This window comes from Hippocampus comes, unplaced genomic scaffold (genome assembly GCF_001891065.2).
Source record: "Hippocampus comes isolate QL1 unplaced genomic scaffold, H_comes_QL1_v1.1 scaffold438, whole genome shotgun sequence".
In the NCBI taxonomy this organism is placed as follows: Eukaryota; Metazoa; Chordata; class Actinopteri; order Syngnathiformes; family Syngnathidae; genus Hippocampus; species Hippocampus comes.
Window position 1 is genome coordinate 18,261 of NW_017805974.1, and position 8,407 is coordinate 26,667.

At 40.0% G+C, this 8,407-nt stretch overlaps 2 long non-coding RNA genes across 2 annotated transcripts; both read right to left on the minus strand.

Moving 5' to 3' along the window:
• Window positions 1–1,140: 1,140 nt before the first annotated feature.
• Window positions 1,141–2,242, minus strand: LOC109528219 (uncharacterized). The gene is made up of 2 exons (XR_002170660.1): window positions 2,149–2,242; window positions 1,141–1,306 (listed from the first exon to the last, which is right to left on the minus strand). It is a non-coding gene; the product is annotated as an uncharacterized LOC109528219 (long non-coding RNA).
• LOC109528220 (uncharacterized) lies at window positions 1,380–1,951 on the minus strand. Its single transcript, XR_002170661.1, has 2 exons — window positions 1,710–1,951; window positions 1,380–1,577 (listed from the first exon to the last, which is right to left on the minus strand). It is a non-coding gene; the product is annotated as an uncharacterized LOC109528220 (long non-coding RNA).
• Window positions 2,243–8,407: the final 6,165 nt, after the last annotated feature.

The window sequence follows — 8,407 nt, forward strand, 5'->3', positions numbered from 1 at the left end:
TATGAGCCAGACGCTAATCAGGATGCAAACAATGTGCCCAGACGACCTGACATGGAATGGAGACAAGACCCATGGAGATCACAAGATTGGTAAGATATAGGCTGGTATTATTTTTATGATTTGAAGATGCAGGCATGTGCACATAATTCGAAATGTTTTTGTCTATCTGATGACATTGTTTAAAAAAAATAATCAGACTTCATGTTCAAGCAGTTAGCCTACTCGGTACTTGAGTATTCTTAGCAAATCATTTTTTGACTTGTGCTTGAGAAATTTTTGTAATGACTTTTAACTTTTGTACGGTATTCCATCCATATACTTATATTAGCCAATATTTTGAATCAAATGTTTTCATAAACAACAGAATTATTGATTGATGGGTATAGAATCAGAATCAGTATCGTCTTTATTGGCCAATTATGTAGAAGACACAAGGAATTTATCTCTGGTATAACACGCTGCATTAGTATCATCATAAACAAGGACATGACAAATAAGTATGGACAAATAAGTATGGCAGGACATTGCGTAATGTAAGTGAACCGTCGTGCGGTGGTACCACCCAGTGACAACTGTGAGCAATATCCTTGTTCAATAAAATTAATGCTCATGGTGTCATCGCTCATTATTTTACTTTTTTTTTTTTTTTTATGTCAGGTATACTTGTGGTAAATGCCAGCAAATGCCTACAGCAGTTGAATGTGTTTGCTGCCGTGAAATTCAAGAAGTAGTGACTGTACGTCGACAAGGAGAGGAACACTTCAATCAGGTGCTGGACTGCATCACCGACAATCCTGGACTCAATGCTGTGTGCCTAGACCCACATGGATTACAGGTGGCATGGATGACCTACAAGCAGCAGTACAAAGGCAAGGCTTTGATGGGCCACAGGATGCGCTGATGCTGGAAGTTTCTTGGTCAGGACAACCGTGTTGTGCTCCCAGCATGCGCCGTGCCTTGTATCAGGGCACATTTTCCACCACCAGGAGAAGAGGAGTCAGCTGTATTCAAAGGGTTTTGTGTTTCACAGAGAAATGTTAAAGAACTGTGATTTGGACTGGTTTTAGAGTGGTTAATGTGGGCATGGTGTCTATCATAACAAAATACTGTAACAAAAATAAACAAATGAGGACAACTGAATACAGGGAATGTAATTTTTTTTATTTCCTGAGGAATCTAGTCTGGTGCTTGGCAATAACGGTTGACTTGTCCGGTCTGGTCTGTTCAGTGCTGCTGTCAGAAATTGCGGGTCGACACACACATCACCAGTTCTGTACTTATTTTGAATGGCAGTCAGTTTCATCACCTCTGACAGGCAGTCATTCACAAAAAAAACAAAAACATTGGGATGATAAATATTTGGACGACATATGGGTTATACTCAGTATGTAATGCATCTGCCTGGAATTACTTTTTATTTCATAACTTACAATAAGTTGCATCCACCAGTATCTTTCTCAGAGAATACCCACCACTCATATTTGGGATAAACGATACAGTAGGAGTGTATTCCTTCCTTTGTCATTTTTTGTGGTCTGCCAGCATTTTCATTATAATGCATAGCAGCAAGAATTATTCTGGAACAGAACAAACAATGCCTTATCTTATTTAAAAAAAAATGTCAAATTGTGATGAAATAACTTTATATCTCAAAGTTCTACATTTCACTATAGTCTACATTTCATGCATATCAGTTTTCTTTAACACACCTGCTTTTCATTCCTTTGTACGAGAAGTAGTACATCTTTGGGGCAAAGTGATTCACCACACTGTGAAAAACTTCCACGCCACTGGTCTGTCCGAGGTGAGACATCTTCATGACATCGTTGACAAACATGGTCTTTGTCAGGAGTTCCACCACTGCGACATTGACTTCAGTACCTTTAAATGAATTTACAAGGTATGACAATATTTCTATTTTTTTGGGGGTTTAACTAGCAGGCAACATCTAAAAAAATAAAATAAAATACCTGGTAATAGCCACACTTTTTCTCGAGTAATTGGAGGATGTAAACAACTATCATGCACGTTCTGCAGGTCGTCCACACATGCCAGCCACTTCTGCTTCTTTTCCTCCGGTGTCTGGGAGGAAAGTGCACACCAGTACAAATGGCACTTCTTATTTTGAATGGCAGTGAGTTTCATCACCTCTGACAGGCAGTCATTCACATAGTCTAAAAAAAAAACATGTTGGGATGATAAATATTTGGACGACATATGGGTCAATATGATATGAAAACTCATGAAGTGACGTGCATGATGTATAAGACATAATCCCTAAATTAGCGTATTTATAAACATTGAAATACACTAACTTTTAACAATGTGTCAACAATCATCATCAAAAGATGACTTGGGTCCAATTCTCTCTGATCCATTTCAGCACCTGGCGATGCCTGTCAATGTCAGTGATGACAACTTTTACATTGAAGCCTTTCGACTCCCGATGGCCATTTTTCAGGCGCTCCAGTTCCATTCCATAGCTTCCCCCAGTCTCGTTACTCTAAAAGATAAGTTTAATACACGTCAAGAGACTAAAATAATTGGCATGTAATTATGCCGCATATAATCTACAAAGCAGTTCACTGCCTATGGGCTAGTCGCACAGTTTTCCAAGAGGACGTGTCATGTTTATTCGTCAACAAAGCAGCGCTGCCAACCTATTGAAATATACTTCCAGAACAGTTTGTCTGACTGCCATTATTACTCATCGCTGATATGAATAGCATCGATCGGGGTTTGCCTCGAGCCGAAAACTAACGTCGCTATCGCTGGCTTCTCCTGTTCAACGTCGCTAGCTTCTCGAGTTAGCTTTCGGCTAACGTCGCTACCTTCTACTGTTCATTCCACAAGAGTTGGCAGCTATGCTTTGACAAAATCGTCATCATCTATCCAAAAATCACACTTACTTTTTTGCAAATCCTTGATCATAAGCAGACCGGTTGAGAAAGCAGGCATCTTTGAAGTGGAGATAGTAGAGAACACCCGTCGATGGTGTGAAATTCATTCGCTTCGTGCGAATAAAAGATGTCCATTTACGTGCCCTGCTATCCTTCGGCCACTGGTACAACTTTTCTGTCGATTGCGAACAATACATCGCCACACACCGCGTGGCATCTTACCAACAAGCAATGCAACAATGCTGTTCAATGGAAAGACTTCCCTCGAGGTTCTCCATGTGACGTCATTTCCGAAGATTGCCGAAGATTGCCGAAGAAAAGCATTTTCGTTGTCAAGGGCTTTGCTATGGGTTAAACAAAGAATCTGGAAGGGTTGCGTTAAAAAAAATAACAGAAATATGCTTATAATTGTTCAGCCATTGATATTACTCAAAAACATGGTTGGCCAATTTTACTTCACACTTGGCCTTTAAAGGACAAAAGCGAACATGTTTATCTCCACAGTAAGACAAGGTGACTTTCTTGGCGCGAGGGAGCCATGTTCGCGGCAAGCGGGACAATATCATATTGTGTCCTTTCAGTGTCCTTTCCCTCTTATCTGTCAGGAACTGAATGAGCCATGTCCAGATTTTACATAACCTTGACAAACGAGACAGACAAATGAGGATCCTGGGCTTTCGTTTTATTTTTGTTGTTTTCAAAGTCACCTATTTGTCTTGTTTTTCTGATTGGTAGAGCATGATACGCGATCACTGCTTTACTTTTTTTTATTTTTTTTTATACATTTTACTAGATAATGCTTTCTATTTTTTCCTTTCTTATTCACTAAATGGATGGATATACGCAAGATGGTCCCTGCCTTCGGGATAGTGGACCCAGGCACACCTTGGTGGTTTTAATTTTCTGATAATTGGAATAGCATTCTTTGAGCCATATAAGTGCATCCGGCAATTCTTAGACTTTCTTGTGGTTATGTGTGCTTTTTACACAGTGAAATGGAATGCACATTCAATAAATAGATGTGTGACCAACTGGGGCAGTGACAATTGATTTCAATACAACAGAGTAGGAAATGAAGTGATCCTGGATGTTCGATTTCACACCCCTGTCACAGGGCTACGCTATTCCCTTTCACACCTCTGATGCGGCTCTGGTAATACCACCAGAGCTGAGAAATTGTGTCCCCTAATTCCGTGGTGGTGTGTTTTACAAAGTACAGGAACTGTGTGGTTGTCAGTGTCTATGATTATCTGGTAAATAATAGTGAACATTGGCCTTTTTGTTTGAGTCTCAGGGTTCACATTGAATTCAGCTAAATCCATCCATCCATTTTCCAATCCACTTCTCCTCACGAGGGTGGCGGGCATGGCTGGAGCCTATCCCAGCTGTCTTCGGGCAGCAGGGGGGCACACCTTGAACTGGTTGCCAGCCAATCGCAGCATGCAGACAAAGGTTTTTTTTTTCTTCTCCCAAGAAGTTACATTTAAATGTGTACCATAAATGCTAATTATAGCCATCAATTATATCCATCCATCCATTTCCAAAAGCACTTGGAGCCTGTCTGAGCTGACTTTACGGGATACGTGGTGGATTGGTTGGCAGTCAGTCACAGAGCACATAGAGACAAACAACTACCGTATTTTCCGGACTATAAGTGGAAGTTTTTTTCATAGTTAGGACTTATTTCACATGTTGTTTTCACATTAAACCGCAACAGGGTGCTTTAGGTCTGTGTTGATGATTTCAACATTGGTGGTAACTTCAAATAATACTACCGGTACTGAATAAAAATGACTGAGAAGGGTTGAATAAAAATGGCTCGGAAAAGAAAAATTATATTTTGCAGATTACAAGCTGCAAGTAGTGAAATATGCAGCCGAAAATGGAAATCGATCAGCAGAAAGAAAGTTTCGACCATCCTGTCATGATTCAGAAAGGCTGAAATACCGTATTTTCACGACCATTCGGTGCACCGTATTGTTGGGCGCAGTCTCAGTAACGGGTGCTATTTCTGTATTTGACACATACACAAAACACACTGTATTATTGGGCGCAGCCAGGCATGGTAAAACATACGGCAGCTTAAACATACGGCATGCATGCACGCACGCTAAAAACACATTAGCTTGAAGCATGTGGTAGCATGCATGCACGCTAAAACATACCAGGTATGTTAGCTTAAAGCATACGGTAGCAGCTAAGACATACGGACACAGGCTAAAAACACGTTTTTAAAAAGGCAACGGAAGCAAAACTGAGTTCGATTGTACTTTATTTAGCCATTTTACAACGTGCCTCTAGCGTCCTCTTACACGCCTACCCTTCACTCATTGGCGACTGGTACCTGCTAGGGGCGTGCCTTTAGCGTCCTCTTACACGCCCACTCTTCACTCATTGGCGGACTTCCGCATGCCTGTCGTCACTCACGCCCGCCTTTTGTCTATATAAACAGCGTGTAGGCCAGAAGTGCTCGCAGTCAGGCTTTGGAACTCGGCGCATACACTAGACGCTCCGCATTATAAGGCGTCCTGTCCATTTTGGAGAAAATTTAAGAAAGTTTAATGGCGCCTTATAGTCGTGAAAATACGGTAATTGGAATTGCAACTGACAATGACTCTGACATAAGCGACGTAGAAGAGGAAGCGCCACATTTTCTACCTTTGGAGTTGGCGGAGTTGTTTAAAAGTGACACAAAGAATGAAGATTTCATTGGATTTAGTGATTTGGAGTGACACAAATGTTTTAATCAACTTTTAGCGTGTTCTTTATGCTATAGTAATCTGAATAATTCCTAATATGTTATGTGAACATACCAGGCACGTTCTCAGTTCGTTGTTGATGCATCATCTAATGTTAGCATATTGTACATTTATTCAGCCTGTTGTTCTCTGTTTTACTTTAATTTTGAATTGTCTTTCAAAATGACATCTTTCATCTCAAACTTCTTGGTGTTGGATTTTATCAAATAAATTTCCCTCAAAAAGTGTGACTTATATATGTTTTAATTTCTTTATTATGCATTTTATGGCTGGTGCGACTTATACTCAGGATACTCAAGTTCACATTCAAACATAATGTTCTTCGGTGAACCTGAGATGCATGTTTTTAGAGAGTGGGAGCTGGCCGGATAGCCAGGGAAAATCCATGCAAGTACGGAGAAAACAATGCAACCTCACCACAGGCAGGTACGAGCAAAGATTCAAACCTCAAATCTCACAAACGTGACACAGATATAAAGTACTAACCACTTGATACTTTGCCGACCCAAATTATTGTCTACCATCGAATATTGAACGAAGAGCCAGTAGAATCATCTCTTGGTGGAAAAAGGGCTGCTAACCCAGCATGAACCACCCACTGTCACATACTGGACACTCGTGTTTTTTATCGAGCTTGGATGAGTCATAAATGAAGCGTATATGTTCTACCTCCCCCCTTTTTTAATCAGATGTGCATCTGGCTTGGATTGGATTGGTTTCTCTGGGAATAGATTTAGACGATCATGTGATGCAGAAGGAGGGGTGAGCACTATTATCCCGTCTGTTTTATAGCACAATCAGTTAAATGGATTTTCACTTGGAACGGAGGTGTGTGAAAGGGACAACCTAAATTTTTGGTGACAATGGAACAATAATGACCAGAGTACATAATGCATTTTGTCACTTCAAAATGTTGGTGGAATCAGATTCAAAAATGTTAATCGTGAAAAAAAATAAAAATAAAAAAACTTGACAAGTGGGATTGAATGGTTTGACAACAAACATGTAAATTGACAGTGTAAGATCAACTACATCTGGCTGAGTCCAAGTGGCACCTTCCAAGCTTAAAGGCTGCTCTTCATCTGAAATCCTCCTTTCATTCTGTGTCAAAAACATGAAAACACATTAATGAAACAGCAAAATACATACTATGATGAGAAACAACATCTGGCAAAATAAAACACCAGTCTTGTCACTCGGCCTAAGCAGCTGTGATGAGATGGAAATGTTAGTTTCAGTGTGAGGTCCTCATTTTAAAATAAAACATCTATTGCTGTATTTTAAAATAAGCGGCTCATCTCTTTATTGTTGTTCGATGCAAAACACACACACACACACCTACACACAAACACACACACACACACACACTTTCATGAATAACACCATCAACATTATTTCTAATCACTCAATACTAGTTTTAGACTAGATAATGACGGATGGAAAGGAACAATTGTACATATCTTTATCTTATAAAGATAATAAACACAACTTTCAAATGCTGCATAGAAAAAAAAATCCAGACATGACAATGAATGGGAACATTTTTTGTTGCTGTTGTATTTCTGAAAAAAAGTAAATGATATACTGTACCGTAATTTCCAGACTATAGAGTGCACCTGATTATAAGTCGCACCCACTACATTTTGTAGGAAAAAACATTTTGTACACACATAAGCCGCACCTGTCTATAAGCCGCAGGTGCCCACATTGTAACATGAGATATTTACAAAAAAGTTGGCACATAGTTAGAAAAATCACCGTTAGCAAAATCTTCATATAGGCAGCTTCAGTAAATAAGCCGCAGAGTTGAAAGCATGTGGCAAAAGTCGCGGCTTATAGTCCGGAAAATATGGTGGATGTGTGTGTGTGTGTGTGTGTGTGTGTAAACATATACAGTAATCGCTCGTTTATCGGGGTTAATGGGGACCAAAATCACCCGCGTGAAACGAAAATCCGCAAAGTAGCGTCCAATTAACATAAACAGGTAAAAAACAATAATAACTACGTAAACGGTCTGCGAGAAGCTGCAAAACAACAGCAAGTCACATAGAGCAACATATACACTACTGTACTCCATGTATATTTAAAAAAAAAGAAAAAATGTTTTTTTTTTTTTTAATGTTTAAAAAATCCGCGATGCACTGAACGGGACAAACCGCGAAGTAGCGAGGGATCACTGTGTGTGTGTGTGTGTGACACACACACACGTTTTTTCCCAGAACACTGTCCTAATTATGTGGTGGTCTTAATAATGAAAATTGAGATGGAGCATTTTGGGTTGGCTTCAAACCCTGGGATATATTTGCCATAACAGCTTTAACAAAAAATTCTCGCTAGTGTTGCTCATCAACTAATTAATTATTCCTGCCTTCAAGCCAGATGGAAGCTGACCTCCAAGGTCAGGTGACTCAGACTGTGTGTAAATGCGAATGATGCTCTGTGTGAATTCAGAGCAGAGACAGTCGCTGTTATCCGGTGTTCCGGCATAAATATACACTGCTTGTGTGTGGGTGTGGGTGTGGGCGTGTGTGTGTGCCGACTGTCTGTCGGTGCGTAACAAGTAGTGGATCAGTGACTCTTGTGCTGTCTGGCACCGAATGATGAATGGGCCTATTCAAGTGGATATATTGTATTTGATTGGAGGTATGGAAACAGAAACAGGGCTATTGGACAAGGCAAATTAAAATGTAGGGCACATAAAAACGTGCCATGCATGCCCTTTGATTGTAATTTGTTCAGCCACGTAAA